Source organism: Phyllobates terribilis, unplaced genomic scaffold, assembly GCF_046119375.1.
Source record: "Phyllobates terribilis strain yellow unplaced genomic scaffold, ASM4611937v1 Scaffold_3__8_contigs__length_932513732, whole genome shotgun sequence".
In the NCBI taxonomy this organism is placed as follows: domain Eukaryota; kingdom Metazoa; phylum Chordata; class Amphibia; order Anura; family Dendrobatidae; genus Phyllobates; species Phyllobates terribilis.
In genome coordinates this window covers 283,360,288-283,373,127 of record NW_027362763.1, presented here as the reverse complement: position 1 = coordinate 283,373,127, position 12,840 = coordinate 283,360,288, and positions in this window count along the sequence as shown.

Genomic DNA, 12,840 nt, shown 5'->3' with positions numbered 1-12,840 from the left:
TAAAAGTGAAGCTGCTCTGAAGAGTAACTGTCGCTTACATTTTTATTGTATTAATTAATAGTACATGTGAAAATAAAGAAAAATGTAATATATCTTTTCAGAGAAATCTTTTTCCTTCTGTACTGATCATTTATTCTCAAAATTCTCAATTCCCATGTAAAATATTCAGTGAAAACAGTTTTTTATATGACTGAGAATGGAAATGACAATTGGTGCTCATAAAGTTCCATGGAGAACTGCAATTGTCTTTTCTGGAGAGCTTGCAGCAAAATGTCTGTGTCTGCCTTTAGCTATTCCCTCCTGCTCCATAGAATTTTAAATGCAGCAATTGTCATTTTCTATAGTAGTTATGTGAAAATCTGTCTTCATTGAGTACAGATTTTATCCATGAATTAAGAATGAAGGATCAGTTCAGGAGTAGAAATTAGTAAATTTCTCTGCTAAGACATAGTACAAAGGTTTATATTTCCATATGTACCATTGATTCATGAAATAAAAATTAAAACAATGGTTACTTTTTAAGACCTTCACTACATGTGACGTATATTTACATCATATATTGTGTCCCTGACTTTGATGCGGGCTCCAACGTTGAGTCCGCGGCTGTTAACCTGTTAAAACTGCATCATTACACTCTCCTATCTGCAAATACCAAGACTGATATTACTGCCATATAGTGACATATAGTGGTAGATACTAGTGATGAGCAAGCACTAAAATGCTTGGGTACTCGTTGCCCGGGTCGAGCAAATTGGAATACTCGGGTGCTCGACCCGAGCAATGAACCCAATGTAAGTCTATGGGAAACTCGAGCATTTTTCAGGCGGCTCCCCCCGGCAGTCTGCAGAGGGCCTAAAAATTGCCCAAATCGACGGGAACAGTGCTCAAATGACATGGAAACAGCATGGGGAAGACCCCTGGAGGCACCTCTGACTCCCAGGTCAATGCTGTCAACAATGTTGTCAGAGGTATTACGCCACTTTTAAGGACTTTTTCTGGGAAATATGTTATGGAACATCCTTTCCAGAGTAATAACTTGTATATAAGGCAAAATAAATAATCAAAAACAAAAATACTCCTCTACACCTTGGGCTATGTTCACACATAGCGTTTTTGATGCTTTTTTGCACTTTTGCATAACTTTCAACCAAGACAAATGCATTCACTGGGAAATGTAATTTTAACATTTTACAACCTTATCTGGCCATGTGGTGTGTGACACATCAGACACATGCATACAGTGCTGAAAAGACATGGGAACAGCATGGGGAAGACCTCTGGAAGCATCTCTGACTACCAGGTCACTGCCTAAAAGTGTGCCCATCATAAGTGATCCTTGGCGCATGCGAAGATGCCCCCCGCCATGCACCTGTCGTGGCAGACTTGCAACAATCACCATCCACGTCCTTGTCCCAGTTCAGCGTTCAGTTGTTCCTATCCCATTTCTTGGAATGCAAGCACAAGTATGCAGCCAGCCATCCACCCACAGGCTGCAATACTATACTGCCAAATTTTTGACAGCTGCTTGCACTTGAAATGTGGCCTTTTAGGATCGTGGAGGCGGAAGCTGTCCACAATCTTATGGGGGCTGCGACCAGGTATCCCTGGCCAGGGATGGTACAGAGCAAGTCCCGGTGTCGTCTCTGCCTTCCACAAGCATGGGTTCCACAACATAACCTGTGCCCTCCCCAATGCACTTACTGGGAAGGACCTCCTAACCACAAACACGTGGGCAGGTGAATGTGGCAAGGGACGGTATGGAGCCAGTCCACAGCTTTTTTTGCTGAGAGTTGTATTTCACCACAGCCATATTCTTTAGCACTGCGAAAGGACTGGCATAGATAGAAACTGTATCTACTCTGGGTGTCATTTCTCCATCATCAAGTTCCGCCCATTGTCACACACGACCATGACTGGCTGTATGTTCAGCTGTGAGAACCACAGATCAGGCTGCTGTGTTACAGCTTTCAACAACTTTGCAGTGCTGGGAGGTTTGTCACCTAAGCATTAAGCATGTAATCTTCAGCACAGCCTGTTGCCGCTTGGCCAAGGCAGTGCTGCAGTGCTTTCAGCTTGTGACTGATGTGGTCATTTCGGAGATAGAGGAGGAGGTGCAGGAGCTGAACAATGTGATTACATTGAGGTTATATTGGCGACTCTGTTTTTTATACTAAAGAAAGATACTACTGTTTTTTTTTTTTACGTTATTTTTTAAGATAAATGCATTCACCGGGAAATGTCATTTTAACATTTTACACCCTTATCTGGCAATGTGGTGTGTGACACATCATCAGACACATCCTGTTTCATTTATTATGGAGGGACTCTGAAAGTCACAAAGCCAATTTTTATAGGGCCATCAGGCGGCCCTTACTATTCTTAAAAGACCATCTGTCGGCCCTCGCTATTTTTAGAGATCCATCAGCCAGCTATGCTTTGTTGTTCCCATTATTAACGAGTGGGTCTCCAATACTGTTATTGCATATGCAGTGACTGCAAGGGTTGCCAAAAATTCGGACGCAACCCAATACCCCTTTGAAGAGACATAGAGGAGGGTCTCAGTAAAAAAAATGTTCCCATTAAGAAGGAGCGGGTCTCCTATAGTGGTAATGCCCATGCTGTGACTGCAAGGGCTGCCAAAAGTTGGGAAAAACCCCACTAACAATTTAAAGACACATAGAACAGGGCCACAGTAACGCATACGACATGTTCCCATTAGAAAGGAGAGGGTCTGCTATACAGTTATAGGGTATGCAGTGAGTCCAACGGCAGACCAATTTTAGGAAAAACCCCACTAACAATTTAAATACATATAGAGCAGGGCCACAGTAATGACAAATTCCTATTTGAAAGGAAAGTGTCTGCTATACAGATATAGGGTATGCAGTGAGTCCAACGGCTAGCCAAATTTAGAAAAAACCCCACTAACATTTTAAAGACACATACAGCAGGGCCATAATAACAAGTACGGCATGTTCCCATTAGAAAGGAGAGGGTCTGCTATACAGTTATAGGGTATGCAGTGAGTCCAATGGCTGACCAATTTTAGGAAAAACCCCACTAACAATTTAAAGACACATAGAGCAGGGCCACAGTAACAACAAATTCCCATTAGAAAGGAGAGGGTCTCCCATAGTGTTGGCCTATGCAGTGAATGCAAGGGCTGCCAAAAATTGGGAGGCACTCCAATGCCCCTTGAAAGAGACTTAGAGGGCCTCTTAAAAAAATGTACCCAATTAGAAAGGAGCGGGTCTCCTATAGTTGTAATGCCCATGCACTAAGTGTATGGGCAGACAAACATTTACCCCTGGGCTATACATGAACATACTGTATAAAAAAAATATTTTACGGGCATCATAAACACCCTTTAAAAAAATGATGTGGGTGTTGCATCACGGACCACGGTCACCTTTGTAATATGGTGGTGGAGGATGAGGATGAGGAGAAGAAAGAGAACAAGAGCAAATAGCTCCCCAAAAAAGACAATGGATTTGAGTTTATCTCATGCTGCTATCATTCGGTGGTGTTAAGAAGTCTGGCCCAATCCAGCCCTTGTTCATTTTTATTATTCAGCCTGTCAGCATTTTCAGTTGACATGCGGATGCGCTTATCAGTTATAATTCCACAAGCGGCACTAAAAACCAGCTCTGATAAAACGTTAGCGGCAGGGCAGGCCAGGACCTTCAAGTCGTAGAGAGCCAGTTTATTCCACGTATCCAGCTTGGATACCCAATAATTATAAGGCGCAGAGGAATCACGAAGGACGTTGGTACGGTTGGCAAGGTGCTCTCTCAGCATCTTCCCAAACTTTGCACTCCTTGTGCGAGTACCCCGCACCTCAGGGCCTGTGCAATGGGAGGGTCTGAGAAAACTGTCCCAGAACTTTCACAGTGTTCTCCTGCCTCTGCTGCATTGGATTTGTGTCTCTCTCACCGGTACGCGAGGGTCATGGGAAAGGCAGCGTAACATAAACTCAGCCATGTATGCCAGAATTTCGTGTCCTCACCAAGAGGATGGCTGACCATCTTCTCCTCCTCCTGCTCCTCTCTGTCCTCTGGCCATCTACGCTGAACAGATGGTATGACAGTTGTGCAGGTAGTACCATCTATAGTGCATGAAAGTACCTCCTGTTCTTCCTCCTCCTCCTCCTCATTGTCACCCAATCCACGTTGAGATGAGATGAGGCTGGGCTGTGTGTAATCACCCTGTATGGTTCCTTGCTCCATTTCATCGTGCTACACCTGTAATGCTTCCTCTTTGATTGTGAGCAGAGAGCATTTCAGAAGACAGAGAAGCGGGATGGTGACACTAATTATGGCGTCATCACCGCTCACCATCTTGGTGGAGTCATCAAAGTTTTGGAGGATGGTACATATGACTGACATACATGTCCACTCCTGAGGTCTTATGTGTGGAGTCTTGTTGATGCTGCTACTCAACAACTGCCCTCTTCTGCTCACAAATCCTTCCCAACATCTGCAGTGTAGAGTTCCAACGCGTGGGGACATCACATACCAGTCTGTGAGCTGGAAGCTGCAAATGCTGCTGAAAACACGGCACTGGCGGCAGAAGCTGTAGGTGACTTTCTAAAATGGGCACACAGGCGGCGTACTTTAACAAGCAGATCCGGCAGCTCCGGGTAGTATTTTAGAAACCGCTGAACCACGAAGTTAAGCACATGGGCCAGGCATGGTACGTGTGTGAGCTCACCTCGCCTCAGAGCCGCCACCAGGTTCCGGCCATTGTCACACATGACCATGCCTGGCAGTAGGTTCAGTGGTGTGAGCCAAATATCTGCCTGCTCTTTCAGAGCTGTCCACAACTCTTCAGCATTGTGCGGTATGTCACCTAAGTATATTAGCTTCAGCGCAGCCTGTTGCCACTTGGCCGAGGCAGTGCTGCAGTGCTTCCAACTTTTGACTGATGTGGTCATTTTGGAGATGGAGGCTGAAGAGGTGGAGGAGGTTGAGGAGGATGAGGTGCAGGAGCTGTATACTGTGGGGGCAACCCTGATTGACCTAGGGCCCACAATCCTTGGTGTCGGGAGAACGTGTTACGTCCCAAGGTCCGACTGGGTCCCGGCTTCCACTATGTTAACCCAGTGTGCCGTCAGCAAGATGTACCGTCCCCACCCACAAGCACTTGTCCATGTGTCCATGGTTAGGTGGATTTTCACGGTAACTGCGACGTTGAAGGCACGGCTAATGTTTTGGGACACGTGCTTGTATAATCCGGGGACGGCACACCGGGAGAAATAGTGGCAGCTGGGGACCGAGTACCGAGGGATGGCAGTCACCATCATGTAGCGGAGTGCTTCCATCTCAACGAGCCTAAAAGCAGTCATGAAATGTGGGAATTTAGTAGTGTGGCCTGTGGGGCGTTGGCTGAATATTTGCGCTTGCGTTCCAAGGACTGGAGTATGAACAACTGAACGCTGTATTGGGACAAGGACGTGGACGTGCTTCCTGATGCTGCTACTTGAGAGTGTGCAACGAAATGTGCAGGGAAGGAGGCATCTTCGCATGCACCAGGGACAGGGGATTGGCTTGCATGCACAACAGTGGAAGAAGCAATGGTGCCACCCGCAGACACTGTTCCTGGACCCTGATGTTCGACCCACAGTCAGGTGCTTTGCTGCCATATGCCTGATCATGCTGGTGGTGGTCAGGCTGGTCGTTTTGCTTCCCCTGCTGAGGCTGGCCTGGCAGGTGGTGCAAATTGCCTTTTTGGGGCTATCGGCAGAGTCTTTTAAAAACAACCAGACTCGGGAAGGCCTAACAGTTGTACTGGCAACTTCCTTCGTGCTGGTGTTACGGGGAACGGTTGCCTGCCTTCTTTCTGTGGCCACCACACTGCTTCTTCCTGCCTGTTGGGGTGCTCTGCCTCCCTCCCCCTGTGTGCTGCTGTCCTCGCTCTGCATGTCCTCCTGCCAGGTAGGGTCAGTTACTATATCATCCACCACCTCGTCTTCCACTACCGCACTCTGGTCCTCCTCCTGACTTTCTGGCAATTGTGTCTCATCATTGTCCACCTCTTGTGACACTTTCCCACCATCGCCTTCATGTGACCGCGGCTGCTCAAATATTTGGGCATTGCTACATGCGATCTCCTCTTATATGTGATCTTATATGTGATCCATGTGATGGAGAAAACACAGTTTTAAATACCTGGCCTGTAGGTAACTATTTTAAACAGCAATCTGATGTCAATTGCTTCACTGATACACTGAAACAAATTTTTAATGGAGGTCAAAAATGGCAGTATTTTCTGAAAACGTATATGTGATCCGTGTGACGGAGAAAACACAGTTTGAAATACCTGGCCTGTAGGTAACTATTTTGAACAGCAAACCGATGTCAAAAACTTTGCTGACACACTGAAACAAAATTTAATGGAGGCCAGAAGTGGCAGTATTTTCTGAAAATGTATATGTGCTCCGTGTGACGGAAAAAACACAGTTTTAAAAACCTGGCCTGTAGGTAACTATTTTGAACTGCATTCTGGTGTGAATTGCTTCACTGACACACTGAAACAAATTTTTAATGGAGGTCAGAAATGGCAGTATTTTCTGAAAATGTATATGTGATCCGTGTGATGGAGAAAACACAGTTTTAAAAACCTGGCCTGTAGGTAACTATTTTGAACTGCATTCTGGTGTGAATTGCTTCACTGACACACTGAAATTTTTTTTAATGGAGGTCAGAAATGGCAGTATTTTCAAAAAACGTATATGTGATCCGTGTGACAGAGAAAACACAGTTTTAAATGCCTGGCCTGTAGGTAACTATTTTGAACAGCAATCGGGTGTCAATTGCTTCACTGACACACTGAAACACATTTTTAATGGAGGTCAGAAATGGCAGTACTTTCTGAAAACATATATGTGATCCATGTGAGGGAGAAAACACAGTTTTAAATACCTGGCCTGTAGGTAACTATTTTGAACTGCAAACTGGTGTCAATTGCTTCAATGACACACTGAAATTTTTTTTAATGGAGGTCAGAAATTGCAGTATTTTCTGAAAACGTATATGTGATCCGTGTGACGGACAAACCACAGTTTTAAGTACCTGGCCTGTAGGTAACTGTGAGGAGCTGCCCACTTACTAAAGACTATGATACTTTTCCAGCAATGGACCACCATTTTTGTCAATATTATTATTGTGTATTATTAGTGATTTACTTGTTATGTTTTATATAGTTCTACTTACTTGTCAGTATGTAAGATTGTAAAATGTCCAGCATTCCACTATTCTCATCTTTATCTCAGGAGTCCATTGTCTCAATAGCCAATAATCTCATTCGGTGAGTGTAGATTGAGACACAGTGGAGCCGTCACAACAGGGGGTCTTACAGGCAGTCTAAGATGAAGGTTTCTAGAATATTCTTCATTGTTTTAGTGACCAGTAAATGCTTAACGTGAAGGGTGTCAGCACTTCTGAGCTGGGAGGGGGCTGACCCCAGGGAAGTAGAGGAGAGACATGTTTTAGTCTGAGAGTTGTGTGGAAGGATTGAAGGGAAGTAGAGGAGAGACATGTTTTAGTCTGAGAGTTGTGTGGAAGGATTGAACGAAGAGGATGGAGAAAACACAGTTTTAGATACCGGGTCTGTAGGTAACTATTTTGAACAGCAAACTGGTGTCAATTGCTTCACTGACACACTGAAAATTTTTTTTAATGGAGGCCAGAAATTGCAGTATTTTCAGCGAAATTATATGTAATCCGTGTGACGGACAAACCACAGTTTTAAGTTGCTGGATTTTTAGTGCTATAATATGGAAAGGACCTGGCTGTATTCTGCAGTGCCAACAAGCAAATGGCGCGGAAAAACTGTGTTCTCTGGATTGCTTTTTAAGAAAATAATGAGGATTAAAATAAAAAAAAAATTATTCCTGGCCCCTGAGACCTCGGCCTATTTCTAGAAATATCTAACAGCAGCAGTAGACAGTACTGGAAATGAGCCTCTTGTGCTATATGCACTGCAGTCTGCTATATACCCTGCCTGCCTATATAAACTGCCTGCATGATATCTCTGCAGATGGATTAGTTCTCAGAAGGACTGTTTGTTGGGATGAATACAGTATATATCAAGGGGAAAACAGGGTACCCCGAATCTATTATAATTAAGGCGGGAGGCGGGTGTAAGATTGTAAGAGGACCACATGTCACGATCATGGCATAACTACAGGTAGGCCCTGTATTGGATAAGGTTGGGAGTGGTATTGCCTGTTGTAGTCCTTCTCCATACTGTGAAGCTGACACTTTGGATCTCTCAGGCTGTATAAGTTGTATTTGTGATTGTTGGCTATTATGGCCCATATCTTGTTTAGCAGAGAAATAGTGTCATATATTGCAAGTTATAAAAAAAGAAGCTCGTTTGGTAACATATCAGAGTCAAAGTCATTCATAGCAGCACCATATCTCACACACACTCATACACGACTGCATTACATTCGTTCCATTTAGGCATAGTCGGCAGGATACGGTGCTCGCTATGGATGGTACTGATAGGGCAGAAGGCACTGCCATGCCTTCTGTAGGTCTTCATTCCCCTTCCTTCATTGTGTCAGATAGGGATAAGTTAGTGGGTTGCTCCACCATGGGAGCACTGCTTAATCACCTGGCCAAGTTCGATGCATACAACTTGCCGTTCAGTGATTGGGAAGGCAGAAAAACGTCATTGCCCTGCACGGTGTTAGCCCCCAACTGCCGTCGGAAATTGCACTGAATGCTCTGGAGGGGGACGTCAGCAAAGTTGTCTTGTTGAAATCCGAAGAAAAACATAAGACAGTCAATGACATTATTCGGATATTGGAAAAAGCATTTGACCATGTGGCGGCGGCAGGGCAACTGCGAGTACAGTTTTTCGCTCGGATTCAGAGACACGGAGAAAGCCTGATTCAGTATGCTATAGCGTTGGAGGAACTTCATCTGGAGATCAAAAAAAAACTGTGACTGTGGGTACTGAGGCCGATGTTGACAGCATTCTTCGGGATCAGTTCATCGAGGGGATGTGGTGTGAAGTGCTAAGGAGTGAATTATTATTGAAGGCGTGGAGTACCCCTGGTGTCACCTATTCTGAAATACAAGAAGAGGTGGTAGCATGAACCTTAGAAGTGAAGCCCGCTCTGCAGTGGAGTAACCTACAGGTGGCTGATTCAAGAGGGCCGAGACAAGACCCTATGCAGACACAGTTGGCGGTTTTCCAGAAAACCATGGAAAGGCTGGCGGAACAGATGCAGCAGATGTGGGTTCAAGAAACGCCTCCAATATACTTGGCGCCGACTAACCCCTCTGCTCCCCTTGTACGAGCAAGCACCCTATACACCAGGCAGGACGTCTATTGCATTAAGACCTGAGGCACCCGGAAAAAGGGCTAGAAGGCAGGTTGCCAAGAGCTCGGTCATATGCAGCGAGACTGCCAGAAGAACTTGCCAGCTGAAGTCCCGGCATCGGCAAAAGGGAGACCCTTGCCTTAGTTGGGCATACGACAAGGCAGGAATGAAAATCAACACCCAAAGTCTGTTTCGAAGATCTGATAGCGGAGTGTCCCACTCTGGAGGTGCAGTTTGCAGGAAAGAAGGTGACGTGCTTGGTGGATACCGGATCGGAGGTGACGACCATGCCGATGAAATTTTTCAAGTCGCCCTTTGAGGAGACTGTCAAACCGGAGTTGGGACATCTGTTAAGTCTGAAAGCCACTAATAATGAGGAAATCCCAGTGGCGGTCATTGCATGGATGAAGGTACAGCTGTGCGGCCAGGAGTTGGAAACCAAAGGAGTGGTACTCGTGAAGACACAGGCGAGACCGAACCTCCCGGTGGTTCTGGGAATGAATATCCTGAGAAAGCTTCTGTTTGAGCGCAATGGTCCGAGGTATTGGAAACGGGCAACACCCCACAAAGCCACTCAGTAAGCCTTGCAGCAGGTGGTTCGTTCGTGTGGTATTCAGAAGAGTTCGGCAGAGGCAAGAACATTGGGAGCGGTGTATGTCCCACATGGGTCTGCTTTTGTGATCGCCCCGGGTCAATAAAAGCCTGTGTTGATGCCGGTAGGGACACACAGAAAACTGAACGGTGTGGAGGTGGTTCTGGAACCGGTGAGTCGGTCAGAAGGTACAAATAGTCCAATGATTGCCCGAACGTTGACCATTGTACAAGATGAAAATGTACCTGTAAGGTGTCTGAATCTGCAGAATCATGAGGTGACTCTGGCAGTGGGAGAGGATGAGTCTCAGTTGACAGCCGAGCCGGCGCACAGGCTGGAGGCTACACTGTGGGAATATCAGGCTGCTTTCTCCAGGAGTGATGAAGACTTTGGTTGCACGAAGGCAGTGGAACATGAAATACCCACGGGAAACACCCCCCCAATTCGGAGAGATATCGCCAGATCCCACCGAATCAAGAGGTCAGGGGGATGATAGCACAAATGCTGGATAATGGAGTGATCCGCCCGAGTCAGAGTCCTTGGGCCACACCGGTCATGTTGGTACTGAAGAAGAACGGGTCCATACGGTTTTGCGCTGATTACCGCAAGCTGAATGCAAATGTTGTACGTGACTCCTACCTGTTACCAAGAGTCAAGGAATCCCTGTCTGCTCTGGAAAAGGCAAACTACTTCTCCACACTTGACCTGGCCAGCGGCTACTGGTGCCCATGGCGGCTCGAGATCAGCAGAAGACAGCATTCATTTACCGATGGGTCTGTACGAGTTTAACTGAATGCTCTTCGGGCTGGCTAATGTCCCAGGAACGTTTCAGCAGTTGATGGAGTATTGCTTGGGTGATTACAATTTTGAATCTGTGTTCATCTATCTGGACGATGTGTTTATATTCGGGGATTCGTTCGATGATCACGTAAAAGAACTCCGACAAGTGTTGCACCGACTGAGAGACAATGGACTTAAGATCAAGCTCAAAAAAGTGTCACCTGTTCTGGACACAGATCGAGTATCTGGGGCATGAAGTATCGGCTGAGGGTGTGCAGCCGGTAATGAGTAAAATTGAGGCCATTCAGGAGTGGCCCAGGCCCCAGACCCTAAGTGAAGTATAGGCATTTCTCGTTTAGTAGGATACTACTGTCGTTTTGTGAAAGACTTTGCTAAAGTGTCTGAGCCACTGCATGAGCTGTTAAGAGGGATGGTGCAGGGGCCCAGGAACCAGCCTATCCGATCGACAGACTGACAACAACAGGCATTTGATCGAATTCGGGCTGCTCTGGTGCAGGCACCCTTGTTAGCGTATGCACATTTTGAGGGACCTTTCACTCTGTACGCTGATGGGAGTCTCCATGGTCTGGGAGCCGTGTTAGCCCAAGAACAAGAGGGGCATAAGAGGGTCATCGCCCATGCCAGCCGGTCCTTATGGGACACCGAGCGAAATCCAGACAATTACAGCTCGTTCAAGTTGGAGATGTTGGCCCTGGTGTGGGCCATGACCGAGAAGTTCGCAGAGTACCTGGTTGGTTCGGAGGTTCTCGTGATGACGGACAATAATCTGCTGGCACACTTGGAGAATGCCAAACTGGGAGCCTTAGAGCAGAGGTGGGTGGCGCGAATGTCCAACTTCAATTACCGGATTTGGTTTCATTCTGGTAAAGAGAACTCCAATGCTGATGCATTGTCACGAGTGACTCGAGGCACACCCGAGCATGTGGTGGATGAAGAACTTGAGGATACTGAGATCCCCGATCTGAGGCGATTACCTGTGTCCATAGACGTGGCACGTTCGAGTGAACTGGCGACACATTGTTGGAAAAGACTAGTCAGGAGTGGGCCAATCTACAGGATGCAGATTCTGAGCTGTTGCAAATAAAAAAATGGCTGAGTCAAAAGTACTGGCATGATGGAAGGGTGAGTACAGGGCGTAGAACGGCAGATGCTGCTACGGCAGTGGGACCCATTGGCCATAGTGGAACTGGTACTGTATCACTGGATCTACGTAGCGGCAGAGCTGGGGTACCATTGGCAGGTGTTAATCCAAGCCTCAGTGGCTCCAGACATTGCATGAGAGGCTCATGTATGGGGTGCACACTTTGGGCCTGAGAAGACTTATCGATGGTTACACCGTTTCGTGTACACACCAGGCTTAGAAGAAGTTGTGAGAGAGGTGTGTGCTAGCTGCCGGCCGTGTGAATTGAATAAGTTGCCAGATCAGAGGGCTGCTGTTCAGACGATTGTGACGTCTGCCCCATTGGAGATACTAATGGTGGATTACCTAACAGTCGGGTACTCCAGCAATGGTCATCATTCATACCTAATCATGACTGATCATTTTACAAAATTTGCTGTGGCTGTTGCAACTAAGGATCAGACAGCTAAGTGCGCAGCAGAGGTGATTTGTAAGCATTTCATTCCGATTTATGGGTGTCCCCAAAGGGTGCATTCAGATCAAGGTGCCTGCATTCAGAGTCAGCTCATGACCTAGTTGCTGCAGGTCTATGGGATTCAGCAATCATGGATGACGCCCTATCAGTTACAAGGAAATGGGGCTTGCGAGCGATTCAACCGAACACTTCTCCAGATGCTGAGAACACTGGAACAGAGGCAAAAGGAGCGATGGACTGAGTTCATCCCAGAACTTATGTGGACCTATAACAACAGGGTCCATAGCACCATGGCGTTCATGTCTTACATGATAATGTTTGGTCGGCCTGGACGAGAAATTGGAGAACTGAGAATGGCTGTACCGGATGAACTGGAGTATCGTACAGCCAGTGAGTGGGTTCAGGATTAGAGATGAGCGTTGTTCTACTCGAACTGTTCGCCAATCTCAAATTCGAGCTGTTTTGGGCGGTGTTCGAGCCGTTCGGCGAACACGAACAATTTGATAAAAATTCGGCTG